Source organism: Aotus nancymaae, unplaced genomic scaffold, assembly GCF_030222135.1.
Source record: "Aotus nancymaae isolate 86718 unplaced genomic scaffold, 86718_ANA_hifiasm-v0.15.2.pri h1tg000020l, whole genome shotgun sequence".
Classification (NCBI taxonomy): Eukaryota; Metazoa; Chordata; class Mammalia; order Primates; family Aotidae; genus Aotus; species Aotus nancymaae.
Window position 1 is genome coordinate 32,915,696 of NW_026988432.1, and position 21,264 is coordinate 32,936,959.

A 21,264-nucleotide genomic window follows, 5' to 3' on the forward strand; every position below is an offset into this window, starting at 1 on the left:
AGCTGAGGTGGGTGGACTGCTTGAGCTCAGGAGTTTGAGACCAGTCTGGGCTACATGGCAGACCCTGTCTTTACAAAAACTACAAAAAATAGCTGGACATGGTGGTGCATACCTGTAGTCCCAGCTACGTGGGAGGCTGAGGTAGGGGGATTGCTTGAGCCTGGGAGACTGAGGCTACAGTCAGCCATGATTGTCCTACTGTACTTCATCCTGGGTGACAAAGTGAGATCCTGTCACAACAACAACAACAAAAGGGATACTATGAACAACAACTCTATGCCCACAAATTTGATACCTTAGATAAAATGGATCAATTATTTGAAAGACACAATCTGCCAAAATTTACACACGCAGAAATAGATAATGTAAATTAGCATATATTAATAACCTTCCAAAACAGAAATCACCAGACCCTTTTGGATTCACTAGTGAATTCTGTAGAACATTTAAGAGAGAAATCATGTTAATTCTCTTAGAATCTTGTACAGAAGATAAAAGCACAGGGGATACTTCTTATTTTATGTGGCCAGCATTATGCTAACATCAAAGACACAGAAAGACATTACAAGAACAGAAAACTACAAACTAATAACTCTCATACATAGATACAGATATAAAAATCCTCAATAAAATATTAGATAAACAAATCAAATAATGTATACAATAATTATATACTATAACCAAGTGGGATTTATCTCAGGTATGCAGGGCTGGTTCAACATTTGAAAATCAGTTTATGTAATGTCACAGTAATAAGTATATAAAAATTACATGGTCATATGAATAGATTCAGAAAAAGTATTTGACAAAATCCAACACCGATTCATAATAAAAACTTAGCAAACTAGGAGTAAAGGGGAACTTTCTCAACTCTATAAAGAACATCCACAAAAAACCTACAGTTAACATAACATTTACTGGTTAGAAACTGGAAACTTTTTCATTAATATTAGGAACAAGGCACAGAGATACCCTCTCAGCCCTTCTTTGAGAATTGTACTGGAAGTCCTAGCTAAAGCACTAAGACAAAAATAAAATAAAATATATAAAAACTGGAAAGAAAGAAAGCTTCATTTGCAATGATGTGAAAAAAAAAGAAAACTTTGTTCACAAATGACATAATTGTCTATGCAGAAAATCTGAAAGAATCAACAAAATACCTCCTGAAGCTGATAAGGATTATAAAAAGGTTGCAGGATGCAAGGTTAATATATAAAAGTCAATTACTTTTTTTTTGTATATAGAAATGAAAAAATGAAACTTGAAATTAAAATCAGTATCATATATATAGCACCCCTCACAAATGAATTACTTAGATACAAATCTAAGAAAATATGTAAAAATCTGTATGAAGAAAACTACAAAACTCTGATAGACAAAATTAAAGAAGCAGTAAATAAACAGTGAGATAGTCTGTGTTCATGGAGAGGAAGAGTCAACAATGTCAAGATGTCAGTTCTTTTCAGCTTGATTTATAGATTAAAGACAATTTCATTCAAAATTCCAAGAAGTTATTTTGTGGATATTGACAAACTGATTCTAAAGTTTTTATGTAGAGGTGGAACACCCTGAGTAGCCAAAACAAATTTAAAGAAGAACAAAGTCATAGAACTTACACTACCTAACTTGAAAGCTTACTATGAAGCTATAGTAATAAAGACAGTATGATTATTAGCAAACATACAGCCAAACACGTAAATAGAATAGAATAGAAGGTCCAGAAGTAGACCTACATATATATCTTTGACAAATAAGTGAAGGCAATACAATGTAGCAAAGATATATATATTTTTTTTGAGACAGGGTCTCACTTTGTCACCCTGGTTGGAGTACAGTGGTGTATCTAATTTCACTGTAATGTCTACCTCCTGTGCTCAAGCCATCCTCCCTCCCCAGATCCCCAAATAGCCTAGACTACAGGTACAAGCTACCATGCCTGGCTAATTTTTGTAGAGACTAGGTTTCACCATGTTGCCCAGACTGATTTTGAACTCTTGAGGTCAAGCTAATCCATCCACCCAGCCTCCCAAAGTACAGGGATTACAGGCATGAACCATCAATCCCAGCCAATAATCTTTTCAACAAACGGTACTTAAAAATTGGACATCCACATAAAATAAAAGCTGGATATAGAACTTCAGAAAAATTAATTTAAAATGAATCATAGATCTAAATGTGAAATACAAAGCTATGAAACTCTTAGAAGATAATATAAGAGAAAACCAAGATGACTTTGGGTATAATGATGAATTTGTAGATACACCAAAAGCACAATTCATGAAAAAAAAATTTTATATGCTGGATTTCATTAAAATTAAAAACTCTTCTCCATGAAAGACAGTGTCAAGAGAATAAAAAGATGACAGAGACAAAAAAGAAATACTTTCAAAAGACATTTGACAGGAATTATATAAAATCTAAAAATATATAACAATAAAAAAAATTTTTAAACCTGATTAAAAAATGGGCAAAAGACCTGAACCCACACTTCACCAAAGAAGAGACATAAATGGCAAATAAGAATATGAAATGATGCTCAACATCATATGTCATTAAAAGATTGCAAATTAAAACAACAGTGAGAGACCATTACACACCTATTAGAATGGCCAAAGTCTAAAACATTGACAACACAAAATACTGGAAAAGATGTGGAACAACAGGAACTCCCATTCATTGCTGGTAGGAATGCAAAATGGTACAGCCACTTTGGAAGACAGTTTGGAAGTTTCTTATAAAACTAACTAAAACACTCTCATCACATAGTCTAGCATTTGTTCTCTTTGATATTTACCCAAAGAAGTTAATAACATATCTATAAAAAACGTTCATAGCACCTTTATTCATAATTGCCAAAACTTGAAAGCAACTAAGATATACTTCAGTAGGTAAACAAACTGTGGTATATCCAGACAATGAAATACTACTCAGCACTAAAAAGCAATGAGCTATCAAACCATGAAAAAACATGTAGGACTCAAGTGCATATTACTAAGTGAAATAAACTATTATGAAAAGGCTACATACTATATAATTTTGATTATATGACATTCTAGAAAAGGCAGTATTATGGACACAGTAAAAGGATTAGTAATTGCCAGGGTTTAGAGGGAGACGGAAGGATGAATAGGCAAAGCAGAGAGGAGTTTTAGCTTGTTGAAACTACTCTGTATTTTTTTCGTAATGGGGTATACATATCATTATGTATTTGTCAAATAATAGAATATACAATACCAAGAATGAACTGTAAACTATGGTTTGGGTGATAATAATGTGTTGATGTAGGTTCACTGATTGTAACACACATATAACTATGATGTACGATTTTGATGGTGGAAGACACTGTGTATATGTGGGGGAAGGGAGTGTACAAGAATTATTTGCACCTTCTGTTCAATTTTGCTGTGAATCTAAAACTTCTCTAAAAAATAAAGTCTATTACAAAAAAATTCATATGGATATAAGATCAAGAAGAGTTAATGTTGAAAATGAAAAAAAAATATTCTATCACATATTGAAACACTATAAATTTTTGATAGACTGCTGTTGGTAGAAGAATGGGTTATTAATATAGTGGACAGAATAAAAAGCTGAGAAACAACCTATTTATAAATTGACTTATAACATACAGCTCTTATAAGGAAAGTGGCACTGGAAAGAATAAGAAAGACATTTCCTCTAATAGTATTGGTTCAACTAGGTATCCCAACAAATAGAAAAGAAAAAGCCAGAGACTTGAACCCTACTTCATGCTGACAGACATCAGTCTTAGATTATTGTAAATCTAAATGTGAAATGTGAGACAAAGAAAAATATTTTATAATATATGAGAATATTCTTGTTAACTTGGGATAAGGAAAGATTTATCAAATGGGTCACAATAAACACCACTGATAAATAAAAATATTGCCAAAGTAACCTAAATTAAAATTGGTCATTTTTGGTCATTGAAAGAGAAGTTGAAGAAAGTGAAAAAGGCTTAAGAGCAGAAAAAGTATTTTGCCACAAATGTATACAAAATAGATAAATAGATAAATTGGTAGCTTCTTCCTACCAATTAGGAAAAGACAGACAATTAAAAAAAAAATAAGCAAGAGAATCAGACACTTCACAAGAGAGGATATCTAAATAATCAGTAGAAACACAGTGCTTCTCATAGTCAACAGAACATGCAAACTAAAACTATAATGAGATGCTACTATACACCTATCAAGATGGTTGGTGGAACTGTAATTGTGGAAGTGTAAAGGTTTCTGTTCGATATTTGCTCAGGTGTATACCCAACAGAAAACTGTCATATGTGTAACAATAGACAAGTAAAAGAATATTCATAGTAGTGCAATGCTTCATAACCACAAACTGGAAACGTCTTTAATGTTTACTAAGGATATAATAGATAAATATAACTGATATAATTTATAATCGACTCCTTAACAGCATTGAAAGTGAATAGATGCACGCAATAAAGAATGAATCTCTTATCTACATAACATTTTTAAAATGAGCAAAACCGATACACGCAGATATAAATCAAGACAATGTTTAATTCTGGGGAGATGAGAGGAGTTGTGATTGGTAGAGGCCAAGAAGCCCTGGATGTTGATAGATGTTAAATTTATTAATCTGGATAGTATTTTCACTTTATGATAATTTATTAAGCTGTTCATATATGAATTGTGCACTTGTCTCTTTGCATGTTATACTTCAACTGAAAAAAATTAAGCAAATAAAACAAATCAATTGTTTAAACGGTTATTTGTTCCTGGCTTAGTTGGTCCAGTATTAGACCAACTAATCAATCACCACATAACCTATTATAGCATCATTAGCAACATCATTAAAATATTGGTAATCTGGACAGTAACAATGCTTAATTTGAAAAATAAAAAAATTACAAATCCAATTTTCTGTCCTTGAGCAGTATAGTTAGGGACAAAATCATAATGTGATTTAAAAAATTTCCTCTTAATTCTCAATATTTTCAAGTTTCTACTGTTGCATAGGAGTTGACATGATATAACACACAATACTACATCTCTGATAAAGTTTTTTTCTTTTTTCTTTTTTTTTTTTTTTGAGACAGATTCTCACACTGTCACCAGGCTGGAGTGCAGTGCATTGGTGCGATCTTGGCTCACTGCAACCTCTGCCTCCTGGGTTCAAGCCATTCTCTTACCTCAGCCTCCTGAGTAGCTGGGATTACAGGAGCATGCCACCGTGCCCAGCTAATTTTTGTATTTTTAGTAGAGGTGGGGTTTCACCATGTTGGCCAGGATGGTCTTGATCTCTTGACCTCGTGATCCACCTACCCTAGCCTCCCAATGTGCTGGTATCACAGGTGAGAGCCACCACGCCCAGCTGATAAACTTTCTTATTACTTTCTCTTTTAAAAAACTGATATATAATAGGTGTACACATTTTTTTATACATTTATGCAATATTTAAGTCAAGATAATTGGGATATCCACCTCAAACATCTATCTTTTTTTTTTTTTTTTTTTTTTTTTTTGAGACGGAGTTTCGCTCTTGTTACCCAGGCTGGAGTGCAATGGCACGATCTCAGCTCACCGCAACCTCCGCCTCCTGGGTTCAGGCAATTCTCCTGCCTCAGCCTCCTGAGTAGCTGGGATTACAGGCACGCGCCACCATGCCCAGCTAATTTTTTGTATTTTTAGTAGAGACGGGGTTTCACCATGTTGACCAGGATGGTCTCAATCTCTTGACCTCGTGATCCACCCGCCTCGGCCTCCCAAAGTGCTGGGATTACAGGCGTGAGCCACCGCGCCCGGCCCTCAAACATCTATCTTTATGTTGGGAACATTAGAATTTTTCTAGCTATTGAAATATACAATAGATCATTGTTAAGTCTAGTCACCCTATTGATGTATCAAATGCTACATCTTATACCTTCTAACTGTATTATTGTATCCATTAATCAACATCTTCATCTGCCACTACCCTATATTCTTCCCAGCCTCTTGTAACCACAAATATACTTTATATCTTCACGAGATCCACTTTTTTAGCTCCCACATAGAAGTGAGAACATACGATATTTGTTGTTCTGTGCTTGACTTATTTCATGTAACATAATGACCTCCAATTCTATCTTTGCTGTTGCAAATAACAGAATTTCATTCATTTTTAAGGCTAAGTAGTATTCCATTGTCTATATATACCACATTAAAAAAAAAAACAAAAAACATGTATCTGTCCATAGGACTTAGGTTGATTCTGTCTTTTAGCTATTGTGAATAGTGTTGCAATAAGCATGTGAGTGCAAATATATCTGTGTTATATTGATTTCCCTTCTTTTGGATATATATCCAGTAGTGGGATTGCTGGATCATGATCATTCTATTTTTAGCTTTGCTCACAGCTTTTCACCAATGCTGGCCTCACTGCCATTTCTCAACTGTTTCTTGTTTTTCCTTCTATCTGAAATGCACTTCACTTATACATCGGAATGCCTGGTTCTTTCATTTATTTCAGATTTCTGCTCCAATATCATCTCAGAGCAATGTTTTTGGCTACCCCAATCTAAAGTAGCTCTCTTCATTTGTGATTGTAACAGTTACTACATCGTGACATTTTATTGTGTATGTGCTCTGTCTGTAATTTGCCTTCAAATGTAAACTCCTGGGGGCAGGAACTTTATTCTACTTATTATTACATCTTCAGCACCCAGAACAATTTCCAGCATACATGTAGTGCTTAATAATGATTAAATGGATGAGTGCATGAATAGTTTGTGTTAATGGCCGATGACAAACCATATAGACAAATTATTTTGTTGATTGGTGATAATTTATTTGAATTAACATCACCAGACTCTGGACAACTTGGTGGTTAACTCACTTTTTGTTTATTTGGGCAATTTTAAACCCCCAAACCTGGGCTTAACTATCTTCCTTCTTTTCTTTTTGTACATATTCTACTGAATTGCACAGTCCCTGGTGGGGAAACATTAAACAAACAGAACCCAGGGTTGCTATGCTGTTAAAGCCAGAAGTACATCATTCATTATGTGAATAAAATACATAGAGAATAAAATAGCCACAGAATAATGGGAGTTTTATTCTCTCTCTATTCCATTTCACTCCCTCTCTATTTTACTTACGTTATGAAGTGATGCTCCCGCTGCTGGCTGATAAATGTTGATTAATCTGATGGAGAGTTGGATTTGTTAGCGGGCAACAGCAATGTAAATAAATCGAGCAGGTGAACTGGAGTTCACAGTGTCATTTCTGAGATTAAAGAGCCTGTCTAGCCCTCCAAGCTCACTTATTACAATCAGGATGCATGCTCTTCTTGTAAACAGACCTAGTAAGCCCCTTTAAGCAGCTCAGCAGGCCTCCTTTTGTATTTCCTACTGACTGTCTGTCTCCAGCAAGTTTCATCTCCTGGGTATTGCCTATCATGTTAATTTTTGTTTCTCCTCCAGGGGGTGGGAATTGGATAGAGGGGACTGGAAAGAATAGATAGGTCAGTTTTTCTTTTTTGAAACCGTTGTAGTCAGCCAGTCAATAATTGCACAGAGCTTATAACAAGCAAGGGTCTGAACAAAATATTTGCAGATTAATAACAATAAAGAGAACAATGAATGCAGCGATAGTCATTAACACCTATATAGCAATTTACTATTTATAAAGCACTTTAGGTAGTATAATATTGGTTAATGCTGAAGGTAATTCTAGGCATAGGCATTATTGTTTTATCTGGGTCACCCAGATGTTAGCTGTGTCACCCTTCCTTGGAAATACATTTATGCACTTAAAAAAATTTTTTTACTTTAAGGTCTGGCATATATGTGCAGAACGTGCATGTTTGTTACATAGGTATACATGTGCCATGGTGGTTTGCTGACATTTATTCACTTTTGTAATAGGTTGATCTCCCTGTTTTCAGTTCTGCAGGAAACCCAATGCCCTCCTCAAATTTTGTTGTTAGTTGCCAAGTAGCTTATCGTCTTGTCATCTTTGTCTCTGGGCATTGACTTGCTACAATTTATCCTCCCCTGCTCTTTCCCACCCCCACAGTCCCATAGCTCTGTTCTGTGACTGTTTCCTTTTTTTCTGTTCCATATTGGCTTAGACACCAAACTCAGATCTGTTTCTGCAATTGTCCTCCAGGTAATAAAACACAGCCCTTGAACACAGCTCTGGAGTGTATTCGTGCCATACCTTAGAAGGATTGTCTCCTACTTCACTTGAAGGCTCCTTGCATAGCTTCTAAAGACAGTTATGTTAATCCCAAGGCAAGAGATCCTGTCACCGTATTAAAGAGAGGACTACCCGACTGCCACACTTTCTGCGTATAAAGCCACTTATGTTGCTTTACATTATTGTGTAGACAGGTTTTGGTCCCAACTGTTGCTTGGCCTCTGACGTTCAGAATTTGCTTCAGGTGAACTTGTATTAAAAATGATAGCTGTAATGTAACTGCAATATACTGATAACTATAGTATGATGGAGTAGAAGTTTTAAAAGAACTTTTCCTGTTCCTAAGGCTAAATAATATTCTCAACAAGTATACCCCCACTTTTTTCCTCATAAACCACTTTAGAATACAGCAACTGAAATTGGTTGGTTAAGAGGATGATTCCAGTGTCTTACCCTTTGGCAAAATTTGGCTCTACTGGCTACCAGCTGTGTGACCCAGGCCCCCGGTGTACAGTTGCTCAGGTTGTATCCGGAGACTCCCAAGGAAACAATCTCAGAACAGAGCTATGGGAAGGTGGAAGGTGGGAAAGGGCAGGAGAGGATACTTTTTCAGCAGTCAATACCCAGAGCCAGAAATGACAAAGACTCACAAGCCACAGGTGCACAGGCAAAGAGAAATACAGCTTGAACCCTAGTCATCGAGACGTCAGTCTTGAGGTAAGACTGGCTTAGCAAAGAGGAAGATTCACCTTTTAGAAGCTGAGAGACACTCTTGAATTTGAGCAATAGCACTAAAACTACTCACAGTGATGGCCTTTGAAAAGTCACTTATTCGTTCTGTGCCTCAGTTTCTTTCTTTTCTTTTCACATTCCTGCAATCAATGTGATTTATTTTTCCAAAGAACCATGTTTAATTACATATTGTATTCTGAAGTAAGAAACTTATACAAAATAAGTTACAGGCATGCCAACGGTAACAGGTGAAAAAGTAAAGCTGTAGATTATACCCTAGGATCTTGGATATAATAAAATTATCCTTCAAGCCAAATAAGAAATATCATCAAATACTGTAATTGTAGATACCAAAAGGACTGAGGCATATATAGCATATAAGACTATTCTATGATATTTTACCTAAAATTAATATGCAGTCTATAACAAACAGTAAGTTGCTCATTAACAACAATCATACTTGTCCTAAGAATTTAGAAATATTTATTTGGGTAATTTGGAATGCATAGGTCTTTTTTTTCTGATATGGTATTTTAAAAATGATTTTACTTTAAGTTCTGGGATACATGTACAGATTCTGCAGGTTTGTTACATAGGCATATGTATGCCATGGTGATTTGCTGCACCTATTGACCCATTTTCTAAGTTCCCTCCCCTTGACCGACAGACCCCAACAGGCCCTGGTGTGTGTCATTCCCCTCCCTGTGTCCGTGTGTTTTCATTGCTCAACTCCCACTTATGAGTGAGAACATGCGGTATTTGGTTTTCTGTTCCTGTGTCAGTTTGCTGAGAATGATGGCTTCCAGCTTCATCCATGTCTCTGCAAAGGACAGGATCTCATTCCTTTTTATGGCTGTGTAATATTCCATGGCGTGTATATGTGCCAGGTTTTCTTTATCCAGTCTATCATTGATGGGAATGTGGGTTGGTTCCCTGACTTTGCAATTGTAAATAGTGCTGCAATAAACATATGTGTGCATGTGTCTTAATAGTAAAATCATTTGTATTCCTTTGGGTATATATCAGTAATGGCATTACTGGGTCAAATGGTAGATCCTTGAGGAATCACAATACTGTCTTCCACAATGTTTGAACTAATTTACTTTCCCACCAACAGTGTAAAAGCATTCCTATTTCTCCGCAGCCTCGCCGACATCTATTGTTTCTCTATTTTTTAATAACTGCCATTCTGACTGGTGTGAGATGATATCTCCTTGTGATTTTGATTTGCATTTCTCTAATGAACAGTGATGTTGAGCTCTTTTTCATATGTTTGTTGGCTGCATAAATATCTTCTTTTGAGAATTGTTTGTTCATATCCTTTGCCCACTTTTTGATAGGGTTGTTTGGTTTTCTCCTTGTAAATTAGTTTAAATTCCTTGTAAATTCTGGATATTAGACCTTTTTCAGATGGCTAGATTGTGAAAATATTCTCCAATTCTATAGGTTGCCTGTTCACTCTGAAAATAGTTTCTTTTGCTGTGCAGAAGCTCTTCAGTTTAATTAGATCCCATTTGTCAATTTTGGCTTTTGTTGCAATTGCTTTTGGTTTTTGGCATGAAGTCTTTGCCCATGCCTATGTTTAGAATGTTGTTGCCTAGGTTTTCTTCTAGGGTTTTTATGATTTGGGGTTTTGCGTTTAAGTCTTTAATTCATCTTGAGTAAATTTTTATATAAGGAAGGGGTCTAGTTACAGTTTTTTGCATATGGCTAACTGGTTTTCCCAGCACTGTTTACTAAATAGGAAATCTTTTCCCTGTTGCTTCTCTTTGTCAGGGTTGTTGAAGATCAGATGGTAGTAGATGTGTGGTGTCATTTCTGAGGTCTCTGTTCCATTGGTCTGCATGTCTGTTTTGGTACCAGTACCATGCTGCTTTGTTTACTGTAGGCTTATAGTATATTTTGAAGTCAGGTAGTGTGATGCCTCCAGCTTTGTTCTTTTTGCTTAGGGTTGTCTTGGATATACAGGGTCTTATTTGATTCCATAGGAAATTTAAAATAGTTTTTTTGTAATTCTGTGAAGAATGTCAAGGGTAGTTGGAAGGGAATAGCATTGAATCTCTAAATTATTTTGAACAGTATGGCCATTTTCACAAAATTGATTCTTCCTATCCATAAGCATGAAGTGTTTTTCCATTTGTTTGTGTCCTCTCTTACTTTCTTGAGCAGTGGTTTGTAGTTCTCCTTGAAGAGATCCTTCACATCTCTTGTTAGCTTTATTCCTAGGTATTTTATTCTCTTTGTAGCAACTGTGAATGGGAGTTCATTCATGATTTGGCTCTCTGCTTGTCTATTATTTATGTAAAGGAATGCTTGTGATTTTCCACACTGATTTTGTATCCTGAGATTTTGCTGAAGTTGCTTATCAGTTTAAGGAGTTTTGGGGCTGAGATGATGAAGTTTTCTAAATATAAAATAATATTATCTGCTAACAGAAACAATTTGACTTCATCTTTTCCTGTTTGAATACACTATATTTCTTTATCTTGCCTGATTGACTGGGCAAGAACTTCCAATATTATGTTGAATAGGAGTGGTGAGAGAGGGTATCCTTGTCTTGTTCAGGTTTTCAAAGGGAATACTTCCAGCTATTGCTTATTCAATATCATATTGGCTGTGGGTTTGTCATAAATAGCTCTTATTATTTTGAGATATGTTCAGTCAATACATCGTATTTTTTGAGTTTTTAACATGAAGGGATATTGAATTTTATCAAAGGACTTTTCTGGATCTATTGAGATAATCATGTGTTTTTTTGTCTTTGGTTCTGTTTTGTGATGGATTATATTTATTGATTTGCATATGTTGAACCAGCCTTGCATCCCAGGGATGAAGCTGACTTGATCACGGTGGTTAAGTTTTTTGATGTGCTGCTGGATTCAGTTTGCTAATATTTTATTGAAGATTTTGTATTGATGTTCATCAGGGATATTGGCCTGAAATTTTCTTTTTTTGTGTGTGTGTCTCTGCCAGGTTTTGGTATCAGGATAATGCTGGCCTCATAAAATGAGTTAGGGAGGAGTCCCTCTTTTTCTACTGGTTGGAATAGTTTCAGAAGAAATGGTACCTGCTCCTCTTTATACCTCTGGTAGAATTCAGCTGTGAGTCTGTCTGGTCCTGGGCTTTTTTTGGCTAGTAAGCTGTTAATTATTGCCTCAGTTTCAGAACTTATTTGTCTATTCAGTTCTATTCAACTTCTTCCTGGTTTTGTGTTCAGGAATTAATCCATTTCTTCTAGATTTTCTAGTTTATTTGCGTAGAGGTGTTTATAGTATTCTCTGATGGTGGTTTGTATTTCTGTGGGGTCACTGGTGATATCCCCTTTAGTATTTGTTATTGTATCATTTTTATGTGTAGCTGCTGCACCACAGTGTTCTTCCTTCCTCTCAGGTGGGCCCCTGAACCATACCGTTCTTCCTTCCTCTCAGTGGATCACATCAGCCGCCTAGTCGTTTCTGATGGGAGAACCTGGATACCTTGGTTGCTGGTGAAGGGTTCACCTGCTTATTATAGTTCTTTTCCATGGGAGCCTCCAATTGCTATTTTTAGTTAGCCATCTTGGCCCTGCTCTGCCTTGCCTCAGTTTCCTCATTAGTAAATGGGGGTTGTTGGGAGGACTAAATGAGTTGATATATGTAAAATGCTTCACACTGTCTAAGACTGAAGTACTCCTTGCTCTCTGGCAGGTTCAACAGCTTTCTCTTAGCTCCCATGACCCCCTGAGCCACCTTATACTAAGGAAGAGGCTGATGACAGTTTTGCCAGTGCACTCTGAGGGAATGCTGGGTTCTTATGCCAGCTCTTTAAAATGGACAGTCCTGGCTGTCATGCTCCTCCCTTTGCTCTTCCCGTTTTTCTTGCCTGGGATGGAGATGTGATGCCTGGAAGCACAGCATGCAACCTCTGGTCTAGGGGAAAACCACAAGAAGAGAGTGGGAGTCCCTGTCTTTAAGGACATGATTGAAATACAGAACCATTTCAGGAGAGTCTGCCCTGAAATTTTTGTTCAGTGAAACAGATATGCATACAAGTTATGTTTTAGGCATGTTAGTGGATTTTTCTGTTATTTGTAGCTGAATGTATTCATGATAGTACAGCTTTTCCTCTTCCTCCTTTTCTTCCTTTAATATCATTATCATTATTTTATGTGAGAAGGAAAGCAACTTCTGTGTGACCAACCTCCACAAATTGAGGGATGTAATTTGTTCTTTCAGTTATACCTCATTTACAGATGAAGAAACTGAGTAAATTAAACTGCCCAGATTTCCCAATTTGTAACCAAGCAAGTCATAATACATATCCGTACACTGCCAGCAAATTTGTTACTTTTCTACTATTACATATAGTTGCCAAGTTTCCATCCTGTGACTGTACTATAAAAATACCACCTAATCTTCTTAATTTCAGACTTGTTTTAGGTAATCCAGTCTGTTAGAAACCAGTTGAACTTTGATGGTGATGTAATATATTAAGTATATGCTATAGTGACATATAATCTTTAAATTTAATCTGTGATTATTTTAATGTATAATATAATAATTTAGAATTATTGAACAGTACAGTGCCAAATTAAGCTTGAGATGAGATCAGAGGATAACATAGTTACATTGTAATTCACAGTCAGAGATGTCTCACCCACTAGTCATCAACTGATTATTTATTACCCTTTAACTAGTGTTAGTGGTTATAAGAGGAAAAACAATAGCAAACAAAAATTTTCTTTCCCCACTTTGTTTTTTTCTCTCTCTCTTTCTTTCTTTCTCTTTTTTTTTTTTTTTTTAAGAGATAAGGATTCGCTATGTTACCCAGGCTCATCTTGAACTCCTGACCTCAAACCATCCTTGACCTCCCAAAGTGCTGGAATCCCAAGCATGAGTACTGGGCTCTTTTCCATACTTTCAATTGGCTATGCACTCTTTCAAATTATAATATATATATATATATATATATATATCTTAAGTTATATATATATAAATGTTATATATATATGTTATATATATATATATATATATAAGTTAATCTTCACAGAAAGCCATGAAGTGACCATATCATTATTTTCATGTTGTATTTGTGAAAACAGAGGGATAGAGTTCAAAGGCTGATTTTTAGAGATAAACAATAGATTAGTTTATAATGCAGGCACACTTGAAATAGTTTTCAATAGCTAAATGGAAGAATACATTACACTGGAAGATAGCATATGATACCTCCTCCCGGTCTGATTGACTTGTTTTGGCAGGAATGCATCCTGAGATGATAGTAAGATACAATTCCTTGAATCTAGGGTAGGAGTTTCTTTTCTGTGTGTGAGGCATATGAGACCAAAGCTCCAGTATCAGATATGGAGAGGGTCTGGGGAGGGATGTCCAAAACATATCTCAGATAAAGAAGAGCTTCACATTAGCACCCCTCTAGTACTGGCAGCATATACAGGAAATCTTGGGATGGGGTGACAGGTCTGATTTACAGGCCCTATAAACCACATTTATATACTTTCTGATCCTGCCTTACCTTCCTATTTCTGTGAATTGAACAACTCTCCACACTCACTTATCTTCCTTTTTTAAACTTTATTGACCAGTAATTCAGACAATGCAATTCACCTTTCTAAAGCATAAAATTCAATGGTTTTTATTATATTTATTATTTGCAACCATCGTCAGTCAATTTTAGAATATCAAATTTAGAGTGTCACCTCCTACCATACACCTATCATTCCCCATCCTCTCATCCCTCCAGACCAAAATAATTACTAACATACTTTCTGTCTCTTTATATAGCATTTGCTTCTTCTGAACATTTCCAATAAATAAAAATCATATAGTAGGTGGTCTTTCGTGATTGACCTGATTTTGGTATCAGGGTATTACTGGCCTTAGCATAATTTGGGAAATGTTCCCTCCTCTTCTATGTTTTGGAAAAATTTATGAAGAACTACTATTAATTAGTTTTAAAGGTTAGAATTCAGAAGTGAAGGCCAGGCACATTGGGTTATGCCTGTAATCCCAGCACTTTGGGAGGCCAAGGCAGGCAGATCACAAGGTCAGGAGTTCAAGACCTGCCTTACCAACATGGAGAAACCCTGTCTCTACTAAAAATACAAAAATTAGCTGGGCGTGGTGGTGTGTACCTGTGATCCCAGCTACTCCAAAGGTAGTTTTTCATTATGAATTCAGTCTCTTTGTTATAGGTTGTAATGGTTAATTTTTTTTTTTTTTTTGAGATGGATTCTTCTCTGTCGCCAGGCTGGAGTTTAGTAGTGCAATCTTGGCTCAGTGCAATCTCTGCCTCTCAGGTTCAAATGATTCTTCTGCCTCAGCCTCCAGAGTATGGGGACTACAGGCATATGCCACCATACCCAGCTAATTTTTTTATTATTAGTAGTAGAGATGTGGATTTACCATGTTGGCCAGGATGGTCTTGATCTCTTGACCTCATGATCCACCCGCCTCGTCCTCCCAAAGTGCTGGGATTACAGGTGTGAGCCACCATGCCTGGCCTGTGACGGTTAATTTTATGTGTTAACCAGATGGGGCCATATGATGCCCAGGTATTTGGTCAAACATTATTCTGGGTATTTCTGTGAGTGTGGTGTTTTTGGATGGGTTTGATATTTAAATTGTTAGACTGAATAAAGTAGATTGTTCTCTGAAGTGTGAGTGGATCTCATCTAATCATTTGAAGGCCTGAATAGAACAAAAAGCCTGGCCCTTCCCTGAGTGAGAGAGAGTTCTTCCTGCCTAATGGTCTCTAAACTGGAATATTGCCTTTTTTTCCTGCTCTCAGACTTGAACTGAAACATCATCTCTACTTGAGTCTTGAGCCGTTCGTCTTGAATTGAAGCAAAACTATTGGCTCTTCTGTGTCTCTGGTTTGCCAGATCACCCTTCATGCACATGTTGGGACTTGTCAGCCTTCAAAATTCCATGAGTCAATTCACACACATATGCATATGTAAGTATGTTTTATTGGTTCTGTTTCTCTAAAGAACACTGACTAATAACATATGTCTATTAGATTGTATATTTCTTTTTGATTCAGTTTTAATAGGTTTTGTGTTACAAACTGAATGTTTGTAACCTCCTAAAATTTATATGTTGAACCCCTAATCCCCAGTGTGATGGTGTTAGGAGGTGGGATTATAACCTTTGAGAGGTTATTCGGTTTGGGTGAGATGATAAGGGTGGAGTCCCCATGATGGGATGAGTGTCCTTATATCATGGGAGAGACACCAGAACTTCTTTCTCTGCCATGTGTGGATTCAGCAAGAAAGTCTGCAAATCAGGAAGAGGGCCTGCACCAAGAACTTCCCCCTTGCTAGCACCCTGATCTTGGACTTCCCAGTATTCAGAACTGAGGAATAAATGAGTGTTGTTTAAGCCACCCAGTTTTTCGTATTTTGTTATAGAAGCACCAGCTGACTAGAGATTTTTGTCTTCCTGGGAATTTGTTCATTTAAGTTAACTAATTAGTACATTTTTAATAGCATTTCTTCATAATCCTTTTTATTTCTGCAAAGTCCATAGTGATATCTTTCATTTTTGATTCTCTTCTCTTTTTTGCTTGGCCAATCTAGTGAAAGATTTGTGAATTTTGCTAATATTTTCTCAAAGAACCAACTTTTGGTTTTGTTGATTTTCTTGATTACTTTTCTATACTTTATCTCATGAATTTCTGCTCAAATCTTTTTATTTTATTCCTTCTACTTGCATAAATTTAGTTTGCTCTTCTTTTGTCTGTGCCTCAAAGTGGCAACTTAGGTCACTAGCTTGAGAATCAAGGTGGCAGTTTAGGTTATTAGCTTGAGAATCTTATATGGACTTAAGTTATTACTTCCTCCTGAAGCACTGCTTTACTTGCATTCCATAAGTTTTGGTATGTTATGTCTTCCTTCTCATTTATTTCAAATATTTTCTAATCTCCCTCTTGATTTCCTCTTTGATCCCTTCCTCCCACCATTTGTTTAAGGATGTGTCCTTTAATTTCCACATAATCTTTGATTTTCAAAAAATCCTCATAGGTATTTACTTATGATTTCATTCCATTATTGAATCAGTCTTTTAAAATTTGTGGAGGTTTATTTTATGACCTAGTATATACTCTGTCTCGGGGAGTATTCTGTGAGCACTTGAGAAGTGTGTGTATTCTGCTGTTGTTAGGCGTGGCATTCTATAGGTGTCTGTTAGGTCTAGTTGCTTCATGTTATGGAAGTGTTTCATTTCCTTTTTGTTCTTCTGCCTTGTTTCTTTCTCCATTATTGATAATATGGTATTAAAATTTTTAACTACTATTGTCAAATTTTTAATTTTCCCTTTATTTCTGTAAAATTTTGCTTTATATATCTTGGTGCTCTGTTATTAGGTATATATATGTGTATAATTAGAACTTGCTGATGAAGAGACCCTTTTATCACAATAAAATGTTTCATCTCAGTATTTTTTTGTTGTTGGTTTAAAGTCTCTTTTGTCTGACATTAATGTAGCTACATGGGTGTTCTCATTGTTGCTTTTAGCCTGATATGTTTTTTCTCTTCACTATCTATATTGTCTTTGAATCTAAATTATGTCTCCTGTAGCTAACATAGAATTGGATCCTCTTTTTCCATCCAGTCTGAATATTTACTGCCTTTTGTTTGGGTTTTGGAATCTACTCATACTTAACGCTGTTACTGACATAGCTGGATTTATGCCTGTACTTTAGTTTTTAATGTTTCATGTCTTTTTTTCTTTTATTCCTCTTTTACTTTTTTATTATCTGAAACTATTTTTCTTTTTTATTATCTGAAACTAATTTCTTTAATGATTAAAAACATTGTAAGTTTTTCCTTAGTGATTGCTCAAGGGCTTACTTTATGCACCTTAATTTATAAGAATCAGCTTCAGATTTATGCTACTTCTAGTGAGCTATAAGAACGTTACTCCTACATGGCTCTATTCCTGTCCTCCTTTTTTGTGATATTACTGTTATATATATTTATAAATATTACAGATCTAACAATGCATTGTTAAAATTATTACTTTATATAATTTTATGACCATAAGGAAGATAAAAGAAGAAATATGAACAAGGAGATACTTGTAGCTTTGTTACTGTTGTTATATTAACTTTTTAAAATATCATTTCTGGTTCTTTACATCTATACTTGTGGATTCAAGTTATCATCTGGAATCATTTGCTTAGCTCAAGTCACCTCTTTCTCTGCTACTGGCAAATATATTACATTTCTATGTATTATAGGCTCAGTACATTATATACATATTGTTTAATACAATTGTTTTCTCAATTACTTGAGAGGAAAGGGAAAGAAATACGCATTCATGCTCTCTTTTATAATAATTTACATAATTACCTTTACTGATGTTCTTACACACATTCTCTCTTTCTCTGTGTGTGTGTGTGTTTATTTGAATTACTGTTTGAGGTTGCTTGCTTTTAACATGAAAACTTTTAGTATTTCTTATAAGATAGGTCAGCTAGGTAAAAATTCTGTCAGTTTTTGTTATTGGGAAATGTCTTTCTTTCACTTTCATGTTTGAAGGTTAGCCATACTGAATATGGAAATCATGGTTGGCTTTTGTTTTTTTAATGGTACTTGAAATATTTTATCCCACTGCCTTTTAGTCTTCATTGTTTTTGACAAGAAGTTAGCTGCTAATCTTAATAGAGTTCCCTTGTGAATAAGTCATTTTTCTCCCACTGTTTGTAAGATTTTGTCCTTATTTTTTGTATCTAGCCTTTTTATTATGTCTTTTTTATGAATTAGTGTTTATCCTTTTTAGAGTTTATTGATTTTTTCCCAAATGAGGCAGGTCTTTTTCTTAAAATATGTGTAACTTACAGCTATTATTTTATTGAATATATCTCCAATATTTTATTTTATTGAAAAAAATATATATATCATATATATGTATATCTTCTTTGTCTGTCTTCTCTTTTCTCATATTCCCAACATGTATTCTTGCTCTGATTGACGTTTCACATTTCTCTGAGACTCTGCTCATTTTTCTTTATTATTGTCCTCTCTGTTCTTTGGATTTAATAGTCTATTGCTCTATTTTCAAGTTTGCTAATTCTTTCTTATACCAATTCAAATCAACTGTACTCTCTCTAGTAAATTATTTATTTCAATTTCTATACTTTTTTAACTCTAGAATTTCTATTTGGTTCTTTATTATAATTTTTATTTCTTTATTGATATATTGCATTTGACATAACATTGTTGTCATACCTTCTTTTACTTCTCTAACCATATTTTTAAATTTCTTTGAACAAATTTCTAATGGCTACTTTGAAGTATTTTCCTGTTAATCTGACATCTGGCCGGGCGCGGTGGCTCACGCCTATAATCCTAGCACTTTGGGAGGCCGAGGCGGGTGGATCACGAGGTCAAGAGATCGAGACCATCCTGGTCAACATGGTGAAACCCCGTCTCTACTAAAAATACAAAAATTAGCTGGGCACGGTGGTGCGTGCCTGTAATCCCAGCTACTCAGGAGGCTAAGGCAGGAGAATTGCTCGAACCCAGGAGGCGGAGGTTGTGTTGAGCCGAGATCATGCCATTGCACTCCAGCCTGGGTAACAAGAGCGAAACTCCGTCTCAAAAAAAGAAAAAAAAAATCTGACATCTGTACAAGCTTATGGACAGTTTCTGTTGCTTACTTTTATTCCTGAGTGTATGGGTCATGCTTTCTTAAATTGGACATTTTAGATAATATACCAATTTTAGGTACTAGACTCCCACTCCTGGACTTGTCATTGTTATTTTTCCTTTTTTGTTGTTGTTATTGTTGGTCAGTTACTATCTGTATAATTTTAATTTTAGTGAAGTCTGTTTTACTCCAAAGAAAAAGCCTCTGATTGTCCTCCTCAGGAGGTGACAACCTTGGGTATGTCCACAGTTGCCCTGGAATTACGGTGTTTTGGCAGAGCTGTCTCTTTTACTCTCACTTTTCCTGACCACACCTATTTGTTAAGCTCCATTAATTCTCTGCCAAATGCCCTATTGTCTTCCGCAATGCTTTTGAGGTATAAATTGTTCTGTAGACTAATCTGAGCAAATCTACAGTCCTTTGAAGAAATAGCTTCCAAGGTCAGTCTTTGATATTTTTTGAATAACAGTTAAACTTCTGGATGTCTCCTTCCTTGGTTCTCTTTAATAAACTAATCCAGCTACAGTTTAGCCTACATCTTCAATGAATCTGCCAATTTCTTCCCATTATATTTCATCTTTTATCTATATTTATGGTTATATATTATTACCTCCATTGTTTTTGATAGTTCCCTCAGGCTTGAACTTCTCTGTATTATGTTGCAAATTAAATCAGCGTCTTTACAGAAAATATTAGGAGCTATTTGTGTAATGGCCTGCTTCTCACCTCATGCAAAATTGTTGAGCCTCAGCTTTGGAATTGGGGTTAAGGACAATGGCATATTTCTCTCTGAATGACATGCTTATGTTCAGAAATGAACACTAGATGAGAGGATGGCTGTAATCTCAGATCCTCTTGGCCTGCTTCTCCTGGCACACACCCGCCACCTTATGAACCATGGTAAAGGTGATTAGGGTCCCAGTATTCTAGACAATGTTATTCTCAAGGCACAAACCTCCAGTTTATGAATTGGGGGTGGGCAGAAGGGAAGCCCCCAAATTTGGCCACACCCATAACTTAGTCTCAGCAATAGATAAATGGTGGCAGAATGAAAAATACTGACATTCTGTTCCTTCTTAGAAGTTATCCTCCCAACTAGAAGTTGGTGAGAAAAAGAGTCCTGTGTTTCTGACTGTACTCATCTGAAATAGAGTCTCTACTTCACTGAGTGCGGGACAGGAGATTGAACAGTCTTAGTTCAAATACCACAGACTCTCAGCTTTCTTACTGAATTTTAGTAGATTTTCTTGAATAGATATTTCTTTATTTGCTGTATGCCCTTGGAACCATTTCTGGAGACTTTAAATGGTTGTTTTATTAAATTTTCACTAGATTCTCTGTGGAGATTGCCTGCAGAACTTCTCATGCTGCCATGCTAGAAGTTAATCTCTTCTGCATTCTCTCATAATATCAGTTTTTCCATTTTACTGAATCATTTTTATCAGTATACTTAGTAACTTTTTTTCTCACATTAAAAAAAGATAAAGTAAAACTTTTGAGTCCACTTTTCAGCTATTACCACGGTTTTCTTTTTCACATAAACAGTTTCGTAAAACAAACCTATACATACTTACTTCTAATTCTTCTCCCATTTTTCTCCCGTTTTTCTTTTGAACACATTGCTATAGTATGACAGATCCCTGACCAGATTACTTGAAGGTTTATGTCTCTAGGTTGGGCAGTGAGCTAAGGCCAAAGTGCCCAGCCAAGGACCAGGTATC

The 21,264-nt window shown here is 35.7% G+C and overlaps 1 pseudogene; it reads left to right on the forward strand.

Moving 5' to 3' along the window:
- Positions 1-15,831: 15,831 nt before the first annotated feature.
- LOC105709008 (keratin, type II cytoskeletal 8-like) overlaps positions 15,832-21,264 on the forward strand; it is an 84,841-nt pseudogene continuing 79,408 nt past the window's right edge.